This window comes from Anopheles stephensi, chromosome 2, assembly GCF_013141755.1.
Source record: "Anopheles stephensi strain Indian chromosome 2, UCI_ANSTEP_V1.0, whole genome shotgun sequence".
Classification (NCBI taxonomy): domain Eukaryota; kingdom Metazoa; phylum Arthropoda; class Insecta; order Diptera; family Culicidae; genus Anopheles; species Anopheles stephensi.
This window is the reverse complement of record NC_050202.1, coordinates 75,502,876-75,517,621: the sequence shown is the minus strand read 5'-3', so window position 1 is coordinate 75,517,621 and position 14,746 is coordinate 75,502,876. Positions and strand designations below refer to the sequence as shown.

General features: G+C 43.1%; 1 long non-coding RNA gene across 2 annotated transcripts; it reads left to right on the top strand.

Annotated features, from left to right (window-relative positions):
- The first annotated feature begins 4,782 nt into the window (after nucleotides 1–4,782).
- On the top strand, nucleotides 4,783–14,711 carry LOC118507664. Of its 2 annotated transcripts, none has more exons than XR_004905683.1 (2): nucleotides 4,783–6,028; nucleotides 14,580–14,711. It is a non-coding gene; the product is annotated as an uncharacterized LOC118507664 (long non-coding RNA). The 2 variants fall into 2 exon arrangements; XR_004905682.1 differs by having other exon boundaries at nucleotides 4,783–6,052.
- Nucleotides 14,712–14,746: the final 35 nt, after the last annotated feature.

Sequence of the window (14,746 nt, the reverse complement as noted above, 5' to 3'; positions counted from 1 at the left end):
TAATTTTGGTAGCGTAATCAAAATAAAATCAGTTTTTCCGGGACACTACCCAAAGCTGTGCTAGTATTATATTTAAACTATTAAAATTATCGGTACCGTTTTTTAAAAGGGTTTCTAATATCCAAGCCAATTTTTCGTTTTCAAACATCAAAATTGGGAATTTGAGGATATAAAAATCACTTGATTAGATCGATTGCGGAATCACCGATGAACGATGCACCCCATCAGCACCAGGCACGCATGCAGCGGTATGAAAATTCAACAACCATCGCCAATCCAAACATTAGGGCATTCTTCTCCAATCCACGGTGCCTTCCAAAACGCACTGCATAATTAATTTTCGTGATAAAACATTTCGTTAGCATTATTTCCAGTGCGGTGCGTACAGGCAGAATTCGGCAGAGAACTTGCTCCGTTCCCGGATGGAAGCTGTAAAATTAATGTTCCAGTTCGGTGAAAACTGGACACCAATCAACAAACTTCCACCCGGCCCACGATATGTCTCACCCCCACCCCAAAATTTATGCTAATGGTGCTCTTTCTAACACTGAGTGCTCGGAGTGTGTGGATATGGAATAAGACTGTGGCAGCGTGTAATAAATTCAATTTGATTGACCGACTTCAATCCATTCCGGAGTCAAAAGTTTAAAAGTTCAATCTCAACACATGTGCTCGAAATGCATGATTGTATTAATTAATTATCCTTCAAAATGTATGCATTTTGTGCATTGAAGTACTTGGAATATTTGATTGAATAATAATAATAATTTATCTTCTGAACTCCTTCTTTGAAAAAGCTAAACATTATCTAGAAATTATATTTGCAATTTAGATCTCCATATCTTTTGTCGAAAACGTTCACTTTTTACAAAAACTTTGTTTTTGTTCCCCGAACCTTTCATAATTCAAAAATTAATTTTTAAATTCTACTGACAACACCATCTACGGATGAAAACAGGAAAATGTAATACACGCAGTATAACAGTAAGATGTACTGCAGGAAAGCTCAAATGGTTACATTTTAAGCTTTGCTTCGAAAGCTCACAGGCGTCCTTGCTTTGTGCTTGTATTCCAGGACTCTGCCTTCGCAGAGCTTTAAGGGAGTTGTTTACTTCAGACAACGAACGGATAGTGGCTCAAATAACCTCCAATTTAAGGAATTTATTGATTCGTATCGATTTTTTTTCATTTATATTTTAGTGATTCTATTGAATTTTTATCTGGATAGTTTGGTAGAATAGTGTAGCAGCAATGATTGCTGCTGCGATCTTCCTTCTATCAAATCCCAATCCCACAAATTCCTTAATTGTCGTGGGACTGAGAACCCACGGAAGAAAAAAAGAACCTACAGGTAAAAAGAGTCAAAGGAGTCACAGAAGAATATAGAAAAAAAAAACTTTCATTAATGACGAAAAACAATCTAATGGTACTGAGATTTAATTCCATGACGATCTAATATTTAAGAAGGGGGTTTCCTGGCTAAACCACACACTCATTGCGCTATCACGTGTAAGATATTCAAACACTAACTACCGTATCAAAGTCAGATCGTTGATTGATTTTCCCTACCGCTGGCCTTGAATTATATGCCCATGCCCTTGTGTCATCAATATTTTAAACCATAGAAAGAACAATCCTAATGACACCCAATGTCGAACATCGAACTTATTTTCCCAGCTTGCTGCTCCTTCTGTCCGTTTACGTTGGAGAAAGTATTTGCTGGCAAAAAATGTTCAACACAGAGCACAACCCTTTCCCTTCAATGTCATTCGGTGTCTGGCTATAATGCAATTATCTTGCTGTTGCTTTCCACTAGTGCAAAGTGGTTGCCGCTTTCGTTACATTTCGTCGTTTGCAATTGCAGCTGTTTTCCGCTACGATTTGCGTATCGATCTTTCTCTATGCTTCGAAAATGACTCATCTTTATCTTTTTTCTTATCTTTTTTTTAAACAAACGATTGCGACCTCATAAATTCTATTCACTCGATATTTAGACGTATCGTTAACCATAATGAAATAAATTATTTGCCGTAGTCTAACCTCCTTCCAATTTATGTCTTACACGATTTCTTCTTAGAATAATATTCATATTCTCGTCGTTTGGTCTTCGGTTTAGCATATTCCAAATGCAAGCACCGTTGATTGTAATAAATTCCCGTTAACCATTAGCGGCATCAGTCAGTAGGTCGTTTAGGCGAACACACACCCACACACACAGCCATTTTCTTTCCTAGCTGCTAGACATTAATATCAACAGTTTATCAGAAAGAAGCATTCTCGGAACTTTCATATCTTCCAGTGACATGCGATTAAGACATGATTTCAAACGTAATGCTGCTTCAATCTGTAACTCTTCTTCTTGACTCGTGCAATTTCTTGCTGGCTACTTACTATCACACCACTTGTCTTGTGCTGTCAATCATGCTAAAGCTTCTAAATAGGATGAAACGACACCGGAAAAAGCAGATTTAAAACGCTTAACATGAAAAGCATTCATCTTCAGCTAGTGGAAAACAAACACCACCCCAAGCATGTCATTCCCACGTGACATCCGTCTGCCAGTGACAGACCTAAGAACAGTTGTGGGTGATAATGTTAATGCCTCCCCTGTTCGGGTGAAGCTAATCAATTTGTTAAAGCACTTCAATGAATCAACCAAGCACCACTTACGTATTCCTTTTAATTGTCAAGCAAACACCACGCATAGAGGTGGAACAAAATTTTCGTGGGTCCTCCGATACAGGAGGTAATGTTTGAACCCAGAAATCGAACGACCACATTATTTTGGTTTTATCGGAGAAAGTTTCAAGCTCAAGAGTTGTAGAAGAGTTTCATAAAGCCTAATTACTCGTCGAATTATTGGGTGTGGGTAGTTATTGGATTGTACACGAAACCATACAGTCTTTTTATCCCTGAGAAAAAAATAAACCACAGGTTCAGTATCACAACAGGAAGGAATTATGCTTAATTAACACAAGCCACAACTTCGGATTAATTGCTACTATGCCGTTCACTAAAAAGACCATAGTAAGTAATTCACAGTGTTAACCTGATTTGTTAATCTGTTAATGTTGTTAAGTGTTAATCTGATTCAAATAATTTTTCAACTATTGTTTAGTAAACATTGTAATAAGTTGGATAATTTCTAAAAATTAAATTTTATTTGCTCTTAAATACTGGTTAACATATAGAAAACCACCATTCTGAATTCCATAAACCCCCAAAGTTAGTATTAACAATATCGTAAATAACGAGTTTATGGTGCAATAACATTGCAAAATATTGTACCTTGAAGCGTAATTCTAGGGAAAAAAACATGAAAAACCAACAGGAAGATTACGGGAAAGAGACTTTAAGGATAAATAAAGAGAGTGTGAGTGACTTTGGTTTAGTTTCCAAAGCCCAACGTACACAACAGCGCACTGCTTTATGGAATGTTATCTTTGCAGGATGTACACGATGCTTCAAAAAGCTTCCCTTTGCGAATCTGTGAGAGACTGTAGTACGAGCGAGCAGAACTCGCCAAGCGAAGCACCCACTGAGCGCCTGCTTTTTGAGTTCTCGCATGCAGCATTGTGACGTCAGTATTATGACATATTTTCAGCGTGACCGCTGGCATCCCATCACTTCCTTTCAGGCTGGATCTTCAAAGAGACGAAAACAAAAAAAATCCTGCTGTCAAAATAAAGAGACTTCCAAAGCGAATTGAAAAGGACAATCATTCAAGTGTTTGTAAAAGGTTTCCTTTTGTCTACCTTTACAATTTCCCTACCTTTCTTTGCTTCGCTGTTTATTCTTTACAATAAACCTTCGCACCTTTAATCTGACCTGGAGCGCTGAAGGTTGATTCACCTTCACCTCGTTTGGGGAATGGTAGTAAAGATGATGTTTTCCATCCTTCTGCTCAATATTTTCCGGATTGTTTTCTTTTGCCATTGTGTTTTTGGAGTTATCTTGGCAATCATTGAAAAGCATCTCTCAAGTAAATTTTCTCAATTATGTCTGGCCAGACGTTTTCTATAAATCATATCTTTCTGCTTCTGGTGCTACAACCTCAAAGATACAAGACCTTAATTTTCTTGCTCTTTTTACTTTATTTACCCAACCATTTGCTCCATTAACGTATTCAAGAAGAATTACGTAGGTTCCTAGTGTTATATCAGTCCCATAATAACACTACTTAAATACCAGATCGCAAATATTGATTAACAATTCGTTAATCTAGCATGATTGTTGAGCCTCAATCGTAGCTCAATTTAGACACAGTGTGCCTTCCTCCCCCCTAATCCTAACTATAGTTGGCTATCCAATTTTATCCTACCGCAGCAATAAATAGCTCATCTCAAAATAGCGCTCCAATGATCATTGCATCCGCGTGCGTGCAATACGCGTGCCATGTATGTCAGCAAAACAAACGTATGTACAACGCATACAAACATCTTCTCCCAAGCAAGTCCCGAGAGGACAGTAGAGGGGGAAGCAAATAAATTGCCGGTAAATATGAGACATCTGAGTGTCCTACGCGCTGTTATGCCGGCATGTGATTAAGTCACCCACCAGGCGCCTCCATCGCATCGTGAGACCCCACGGTGGATATGCGTATATTGAGATGCGCTTCTCTTCACTCTCGGATGAATCTTTACTCTCACTTCTGATCTCGCTCTCACTCTCGCACTCGCTCTCTCTCGTTATTTTGACATCACCGTTCTCTTCCGCAGCTCAGCTGACCGAAACAAAGCCTGCGGAATGTAGGCAGACGGGAGACGTTGCAGTATTTTGAACTCGAGACCGAGACCGTTTCTCCTCGGGCAACGAGGAGTTTCAGTTGCAAAAGTGTTGCGGTACAAGTCGGACGACTAGAGGTGCGCGTGCAGTTCGTCTCCCAGCGGTCTGTGGCGGACGGACCGGACTGCCGTAATTCATTCTACGACCGTTTACGCCGACAATCGTGTCAAATCGATTTTGCGATCGTCAGCCGGAACGGCGGTTCCGGTGTATAACCTGTGCTACCGTACACCATGCGTGAAAACGTGTCTGCTAACTATCGCGGTGACCCAAGGGCGACCCGAGCCTAACATCTAAGGCATTCGGTTGTGGTCCATAGACGTGTCGTTCGCTCTTGCTCTCCCAGGACAGCTCTCTCGCTCTCTCGTACCCGTACACCAAATACACTCTGCGGACTGCAGATAAACCAGCAGACGGTTGGACGCCTTCCCGAAACCGAAGGTAGCAAACGAAAAACGGGCAAAAAACGGAAGCAGATAAAAGTAACACAACAACAACAACAACTGAGGTGAACCCAAAACCTTCTCGGCTACCAAAACAACTTGTCGACGTTCAGTTCTCGGTGGAAAACAAACTCCAAAGTGTTCTGTACTGCAGTGTTTTCCTCTTCGGGAGTGTTGTTTTTGCTTTTTTGTTGTTGGTGAATTTAGGAGACTGTCTCCTAGTGAGCTTTGCTGCAGTGTGTCAAAAAGGTGGGGAGGAGGAGGAGTGCAAAGTAAGAGTGAGAAAGGGAAGGGTGTGTGTGTGTGTGTGTGTGCGCGTGTTAGCCGTGTGTCTGATGTTTGTGGGCACGTGAGCGTATGTTCCGTGCTGTCAGCGGAAGCGATTGATGATGCGGTGACCAGTTTTTGCTGACCCTTTTGCGTGACCCTTTCGTGACACGGTTGAGGTGAAAAAAGCCATAACAGCTGGGTACGATGCCTGTCGCACCTGCACTGCACACAGCAACCTGATGCAGTGCTATTCATCATCACCGAACGGTGTGATTATCGCTAAGGTTGTGAGCAAGCGTACGTGTAAGTGTGTCCTGGTGGAGTTTAAGAGTTCCCCTAGATGAATCCCACGCTTGCAGTGAAATCAAGCGTCCATAATGAAGTGCACCTGTGCGTGGTAATGGTGCAATACAGTGCAAACAGTGCTTCAGAATAGTGTTTATTCGATTGTTGTTACCGTCCGTACAAGCAGCTCTCTCGATAGGAATAACACATAGCCAACAGTTACCAGCAGTGTTGCAGAGCGAAAGGTATCCCGTACCGTAGCTGGAAAAGTAAGATAAGCTACTGTTCGCTAGCACCACAACAGCACAACACAAACACCATCCACCAGTACAGAAATCGATACCAAAAATTCAACAAATCACAAGCCCGGGAGACTGTGGCCTAAGCGGCAGGACCCACTGCAGTGAGGATTAAATATTCATCACTTTCCTCGTGGCTTAGCGCGCAATCTGCATGGGAAGAGGATCGAAACAAAGGAAAAATGCTATTTAAATGTGATTTAATCTATAAAGTACACTCTTTGATATGTTATGTTATCCCAACAGGAACTATCAGTGTGAGGAAATACAAACACTGTCTCTTGGTATTATCTTATCCATGTTCCAGTCAAGAACAATAATAAATTGGGCCACACGCGTGCTCTCACTTCCTCTGCGAATCTGTTGGTAGATTATTGATTCTAGAAAACTGTGCTACATTTACAGCAGAATTTACAGTTCAATGATCAGTGTAAAAGTGTTCTTTCAGCATTCAGCATGACACACGCCCACAAACAGTAACATCCACGATGCAACCAAACCCGCTTCAACTGAAACACCCTACACCCAGCAGTCTATGCGGCTTGCGACATTGACGCGATTTTGCAATGATAATCCACGGCAACACGACCACACATCTGCTCGGACGCAGACTCTAAAAATACCTGTGATACCATTTGGTGCGTCGCTTTTTTTTGCGACGGTTCGCTATGGGACCAACCGTATCATCGGTGGTCTCCCTTGTCACACCGGTGATTTGTCTTTCGGTTGAAACTCAAGCTACAATTCTACGTAAACGAGCCGCGACCCGTTCAGGTTCTGAGGGCAGATTGTTTAGTGTTTGAGAAAGATTCAGCGGAAACTTCGCAACATTGTTTATTTGAGCTGACAAACGATGTGTCTTGCTTCAAGTCTTTGTAACTTTAAGGAACAAATCTATGGATATCAGCAAATAATGATTTCTTTTACATATGCAAAGTGTATCAACCACAAAACGCGTGCTGCACAACAAACCAACCCAACGAACTATCATCATCATCATGCTAACTTGCTTCATACATACATGGTTCGGCAAAGTTGCTTTAAGCCACAAAATGTTTCATCCCTCGTGAAGTACAATTTGGTCGCGGTCGATTCGCTCACTAGACCGCTGTTCCACCAGACGTCACTCATCAGTTTCCGGTTGTTTTCGCATCCGGGTTCGCATATAATGGTGCTTCCCCCGAAGGACTCTTTAGCGCCGTACCATGTGACTGGCTGTAAGCCTCGGTCCATGGTGGTACGGTACGGGGAAGCAGATTCGTGGTCACGTTACACCGTGGCTCAGGCTTCAGTCGGCTCAGTCAGTCAGGCAGCCGGCGGGGATTGGACCAAATTTTGTGCTTGTTTGCTATCCATCACCCATACGAACGTTACCCGGAATCACCATGTGCATCAACACATTCCAGTAAATCACACCCATGATATTGCTACCAGCAGTTCTTTCCCGGCAAACAATAGTAGAACGGCAAACGAGAGTAGCTCAGTAAGCCACGGAATCATTCACGCCTTTAATAACGAGACACATTCCCTTTCTGGAGGAGGTGAAGTTTTGCAAACTTTGAGCAGATATTATGCAAAACTGAGGTAAAAGACTTTGATTAAAGCTTCAATTCTCTGCCAATGTTTTGAGCTCACCGTTAATATGCTCGTATTGAGCAACATATTAGCACATGAGCGTTTTATGGCCCTAGCACACCAAGCACAACCTAACAAACTAATCAATTTCACGATTTTCTGCAGTGAACGCCCTAACATGAAACTGGCTAGTCACGCGACACTATGCCCGAGGTGAAACGAAAGCTTCCGAGTCTATGATCGCAGAGCTTGATTGCACAATGGCATGCTTACAAGCATTTTTGTTGAAACGCAAGAGTTCGTAAAAGTTTTACTATTTTTCTCACGGATATAATTCGATCCAGACGCAGCACTTGCGATAAGCTGTGTGATAAGTTTTGTGACAGTATTTTAGAGGAATTATATTTTTGAAGCGCATTTGTACACACCAGAAGCAAGTAAATTACATCGCAGCTCAGTAATGTGCTGCTGATTAGCTGTATTGGCAGGTTGTATTTCTAGAGTATTGGGTGACCGCATTATGACTCGCAATGTAACAGCAACCGATGGCTCATAGGCTCAATACTTACAATTACATTTACTCGATAATTATCACGATCTGCTGGTGTGGACCCATCGATTTTCTAATTGTTAGTTCCCTGTGCGGTGTAATGTGGCACTCTCACGATATCTCTCACTCTCGCAATCTCGCTCGCTCTCTCTCCCTCTCCCTATATCCCTCTCGCCAAAAAGGGAATCATCAACAATTCAAAGGCGGCAGGCCAAATTACATAGTTTTGGGCGGATAGTAACCACAAAGCCCTAGCCCATGACAAAGAGCAGCAGTTGTAGTCAATTAAGTTTCCCAACCCTCCCAATTTACACTTTCCTATTGGCAACAAGTAGTCGAATTTTGATTCCACCATTTAAATGCCAAGCCTCCCCCGCCGCTAATCCGTCATTTGGTAATGGACGCACAGCACACCTTTAAGTCCTTCGGAGCCCGGTCTATGCAGCGTACAGCAATCCGGACAACATTTCCACAATGTCATATTTGCATGTTTTGCCCACCCGTTCGCCGGCTTTTCCCCGTTGATGAATTCCGTTACCCTTGCCGGTCCCGGGTGTCAAGATCAACAACACCCACGTCCGGATGGAGCCGCACGGATTGGAGTTGGATTCACCGTTGGAAGTCGGACGTACTTCATGCAAGGGTGAAAGGCTCGTGATATCTCGTTTTCGCCCTTTAGCCGAAAGAAATCAACGCGGATGAGCGCGTGAGTGAGTGAAGGGTCTCATGAATCCTAATTTCCGTTGTGGTTCGTTGAATTACGCATTAATTTTCATTAGCAATGAGGGAAAGTTTTTAAATTCGATTTATTCAACTTTTTTTCTCGCTCCCTTCATTTGATTAAGCGACTTTGTGGGTGTGTGTGTGTGTGTGTGTGTGTGGCAACCACCATCCAGGTTGACCAGTGCTCATTGCTTGAATTCGGTAGTCATTGCGACGGCACATTTTCGTTCATCGAAGTGTGTGCTTTTATATTTCGGAACTCATAAATATTCAATTGAAGCAGCAACATTGAAGCTGCTTAAGGATGGCGTTACTAGTTACCGGTAAGCTAACGGTTTTGCTCACCTAACATTTCGAGTGTAATTGGCGATATACATCGAAATTCTTGAATGAAGTACTTAGCTATACTAAACTTAGCAACAATTACTAGCTCAACTTTGTTTGGCTCTTTATTTTGTGCCAATGGTGCTGTACGACACTTTCGGGCTGTTACAGCCTAACGATAAAGAAGTCATTATTTATTTATTCTAATGTTTATTAAATTCCTACCACTGTTTCATCAGAGTACTATAGTTGCCCCCACTACGCACACTCTGCTTTCAAGCGACACAAAATACCAAACAATCTCAGCCCCAAACAGCACTGATCTCTCACGCTACGGTCAGACACGCCCCGTACACGCACAACCATCCCTTCTTAAGCCGGTCCGGTTATTTGATGTATTTTTAGCAGCTGCCGACATTTTCATCATAACCTTGCCGGCGCGACGCAGAAGAACAACCGAATTCTATCTTTTCTTAGCTTCGCGCGAATGTTTTGAGTTTTGGTCTCCCGATCCCGCCACTTTCTTCGCACCACCGCTTTTTTTTTTGCCCGTAAGATTAACCCCAAAAGGCACTCGGCCACGCTAATTGCTATCAACACGGTTCACCACCACAACGATATACTACGGGTGTGTGTGTTTATGTGTGACGATTCTGCCAAAAATAATTTCGCTTGCAACAAATGATGGATGGGTTGCGATGCTGCTTGGAGGCATCAACAAATAAACAACACAGAGAGAGAAACGGATGCGAACCATAAGCGGAAGAGAGAGAGAGAGAGAGAGAGCGAGAGAGCAAGCGAGCAAAGAGTGATGATTTCGTTTGAATTCTTTCAAGTTTGTATCTCATTTTCCTCACCACATATATCCTTCGCCACACGGATGGTGAACACCACAGAGACGACAATGCCAGACTCGTCCCGCCCGGTCACATATCATCGGAACGGAGCATCTCCTTGTTTCACCATTCACTTTTCACTGTAGTTGTCACTTGAAAACCAATTCTGATCAAGTGCAAGTAAGTGTTTTCTTTTGTTCGGTTCACCGACGACGGTAAATATCTTCGCCAGTGGAGGATGGTGAGGTGGATGCCTTATTTTTCGTTTGCTTTTGTGCCTATTTATTTGCTCATCGGAATGAGGATGGGCGAGGTAACGAATCCACTTTTTATCTAATCTTAATTAACAAACGCTTTCATCCGAAGCAAAGCCTTAAAATCTTCAGACAAAGCATACAAATGGATGAAATTAGATTAGATTTTGAAGCTCTAGGTTTGGATGCAATTTTTATGGGCTTTTTTTGTGCATCGTACTGCTGTAAGTACATCGTACCTCTACTATGGGGCGGTCCGGTGCCCGAGGCGATAACGGCACCGATCTTCACACGGCAGGACCGGGGTTCAAATCCCATCCAGACCGCCTCCCCCCATGCGCAGGGCTTGATTATTTTGCTATGGGTGAAAACCTAGTCACAGAAAGCTAGAAATGGCAGGCCGAGACCTCTCGAGGTTATAGTGCCAAGGAAGAATTTGAAGAAGCTCTAAGTAGTTGTGGAAGTTAAAACAAGCCGCTGGAAACACTAAATTTCTCCAGCCAACTTTATGAGGATTTTGGCGTTTGTGTTAGTTCATTGTGACATTTTGTTTTGCTGAAAATAAATTTGTGTAATTTAATGGTTTCATTTAGCTCGCTTTCTACCATTTTCTATTTTCCTAAATTCTCCTAAAACACTACTGCTTCCGGACCCTAACCGGCTTCATTCGATCTAGGAATCCATCCGCTCTGGATAGTTTTAAACTCCTCACCACTAGATGGCGCTGTTTTCCGCAACCATAGTGATCATTCCTTGCTAGTACTTTACAATTAGTGAAAATTAAAACCATCCAACTACTCGTACTATTGACACATTAAGTACTCCAAATTGATGGAAAACCGCACACGAATAAGTTGCTCTTAAAGAAAACCACTAACACTTACTAATACCCTTGCAGCCACGCAATTCAATTAAACCAACAACCCCACTCATCGTTCACCAAGTTTTGCATCGACGCTCTTATAAACAAATAAACCCAGTTGATGAAATGCGCAACGGCGAAAGCAAACGGAACAATGATCGCACTTTTCACTAGCATTTCCGTAAACATTGCACTGCTCACTTTCACCGCAGCCCGGAGCACCCTAGCTTTCCCCACCTCCTGTCCGGTTTAATCGAAAAAGACAACAGCAAGAACGGCCGCTGCCGCTCATCCACGAATCTGCTCAGCTCAGCGTGCGGTACAGCTTGCCTCCAAACAATGGGCAACGAGTCGCTTTGTGTAAGGAAAATTCGTTTACGGAATGTGTCAATTTGGCTTGTTCTTGTCACCGTCACCGCTCCAGGGTGGCTGTGTAAAGAATCGTTTATACTGGAGGTTAAACAAAGGCAAGACACCAGCATTTGGGTGGGATTTGGTCGCCCTTTTTTTGTGGGGGAAGTGCTTGGGTCGCGTGGGGTTTAGAGGGAAATTGTTTCCGTTTTTTTTTTTTTGTTGACGGACGATTTATATTTGATGTATAAAGATGTTTTCCCATACTTTTCGAGGGTTTTCATTCATGCTCAAGGTTGAAGCTTTAATATTTGTTGTATGTGTCGAGTGGAGTCGAGTGGACCTTCTCGTTTATTGTGATGGCAGTAAGCAGAAGACATGCAGGGGATATCCATTTCCATTTCGACCATGCCTTATAAACGGAGCTGACACATCCGTAATGCAGTTGACAGTTCTGCAGCATATAGTAATACCGTACCGGGTGAAACTCACACTTATCCACTCATTTTGCATCGTTCATCACAAACAGGCTATATCGCTAGCCGTCCTGGCCCTTCTGCTGTCAGAGCTGCCACAGCTGTCAGACAGCACGGTATAACAGCAAACTATGGCAGCGGCAGGACTGCTTCACAGAAGGAGAAAACCAAAAAGTAACGCCCGTCTCCGGCCAGACACAGCCCACAAACAACACTCCAATAGCTCATTGCAAGGTATCAAGTGATAACAATTTTGCAAATACCCACTACGCTTTCGCATTGAACGAAAACTGTCCATGACACCGGTGTTGTCGCAGCGCATCACATGCCTGTGCCACCTTCGGCTGTAATCTCTCATCTCGCACTTAATGCTCTTATCATGAATATTTATGCGCTAAAGAATGGGCAATTTTTACGCGACAACAATAACGAAGCACGATCCCGCGCTGTTCGCACCTCGCACTCTCGAAGCATCCGAAGGCCACACCGAAAGGTTAAATTTAAAAATAAAACCAAAGGGACCGCCCCACCCTGGCTATAATCCGGTTTTTCCTAAGAAGCTTGAGGGAATTGAAATTACGCATTTCCCGGCGACTGTCGCTTTGGGTGTTGTTTCCTTTTTTCGCGCCCATAAAACGTGCTTCCTCCAGGGTTGGACTGAAGAATGGATCGCCAAGACATCATACGCCGGTCATCAAATTGTGGACGATGTATTGGATTATATTAAACCAATCGCTTTTAGAGAAAAAGACACACAGAATTACTGTTTCAGTATCCGACTGACGAAATACCTTTCGGAGATCCTGGATCCGGAGCAAGGTGTATGTATTTAGAAGGTGGATTTTTATCGATTTGACAGGGCGACATTTTAGTCGAGTTATGTCAGAGTTTGTTTACAAAATCATATGGTATGGGGCTACCAACATGAACAAACAGCCTCGATTCTCAGTCCTTTGAGCAATTTCGCTAATTTATGGGTCATCTTCGCATATTAAGTGTTGTCCCACAGACGATTGACGATATTTGGTTGCATTTTTCGTCAAAAAATCGCAAGCGATACCACCACCGGCGCCTCCTCCGACGCTGCCGTCACTCTTCTCAATACCCTTCCCCTTGATCACCACGGAACTGTTATGTCAGGTCGAGAAATGTCAATTTGCTCTAAACAACTCTACCTTCTATATCTACATACCTTGATCCGGAGATCCAAGATGGCGCATCGTCAAAACGTCACATTTGACAGGAATGAACCAAACCGTCCCGTACTGCGTATTACAGTGACACTCCTAATCAATAATGCTTTCACAGTACCGTGCAATGCGTTGGTTAACGCACCTCACATTAAGTCGTTAAGTTTCATTAGATTCGATTATCGGTACGATGAATGCGAACAATGAGACAGGATGATGATCACCGGAGCGAAAGCATCTGGAGGACGGTTACCATTTTTCCGACGCCGGACCATTCCGCCGAGCCGTCCAGCACAGTATTGTGTCTGGTTTGCGCTAGAGCTTGAATTTCGCATTAATTTGTTTACATCCTTCGTTCCACACTTGGCGCGCGCCCTCCGGGGAACACGAGCGAACGAACGAACGAACGGACGAAATTTGATTGCTTCGGATGATTTATTTTATTTTGTCGCACATCCACTGGCGGTTCAGATTGGTGGAGTCAAATTTAATGTTGAATATTTTGACGCATTTCGCGCACCCGATGCTTACTCCCGCGGGGAAGTACGGCTTTTGTGTGGAGGTTTTCGTTCGTTACGCTTAATTTTACCTCCGCCCAGCGTATTTTTGTTCGGATATCGGTGCGGGTGGAATGTGCTTCCTGGCAGAAGGAAGCTTTAAAGGGAAAGCGACAGCTGACACCATTTATGTCGGGCAACTTACGGATGGGTACGCTCATAAATCATTTCTAATGATAAATCAACCTATAAGGCGTTTGGTGATTTGCTACTTTTCTCCGGCACGCAAACTCTCCTTTCGGGTTTTTGGGTTAGGTTCGTCTGTTAGGTAAAATCATTAGTTTGGTCAAGTTTTTGTGTGCGAAGAGCAATGGAAGAGAAGATATTGCTCACTAAGCTAAATCAACTCCAAAAACCTCCAACAATATAATTGCAACAAACCATTTGTGAAATCTATTTTAATTATCTCTCTCTCCAACGTCGCAGTTACGCCACGATCAATAACCACAACTTATGGAATTACTCAACATTGTGTTTGATCGTTCTCGTGCGTCGGTGATATCACACCGGCTCTCCTGCTACCGTACAGTCCCATTTCATCGACCGAATAAGCTATCCTTTCGGCAAAGCAAAAGCAAACACGGGAAATCAATACCCTGGGCCAGGGTGTATGCCGCGTTCGTATCGGCTAATGCGAAAAGACATAAGCCAACGACCGAAGACACGGATTTACGAAACCAAACCAACACTTTCAAAGACACACACACACACACACACACCTGCCTAATATTATTTGAACCATTATCAGCCAAATCACGATTTCTTATTCCGTTTCTCCTTCTTCCAATGTTGTTTTCAGATAGCCTCATCCGGCCGACCACCAACTCAACTCAACGCGATCGGCAAATTTTCGGTCGGCTACACAAGACCACCGCCTCCTAAACCGGCCGTTCTGAAAGTTCGATCGATTTGGTGTGCCCGATGTGAACAACAACAAAAAAACACCCACGAAATAGAAACTTCCCC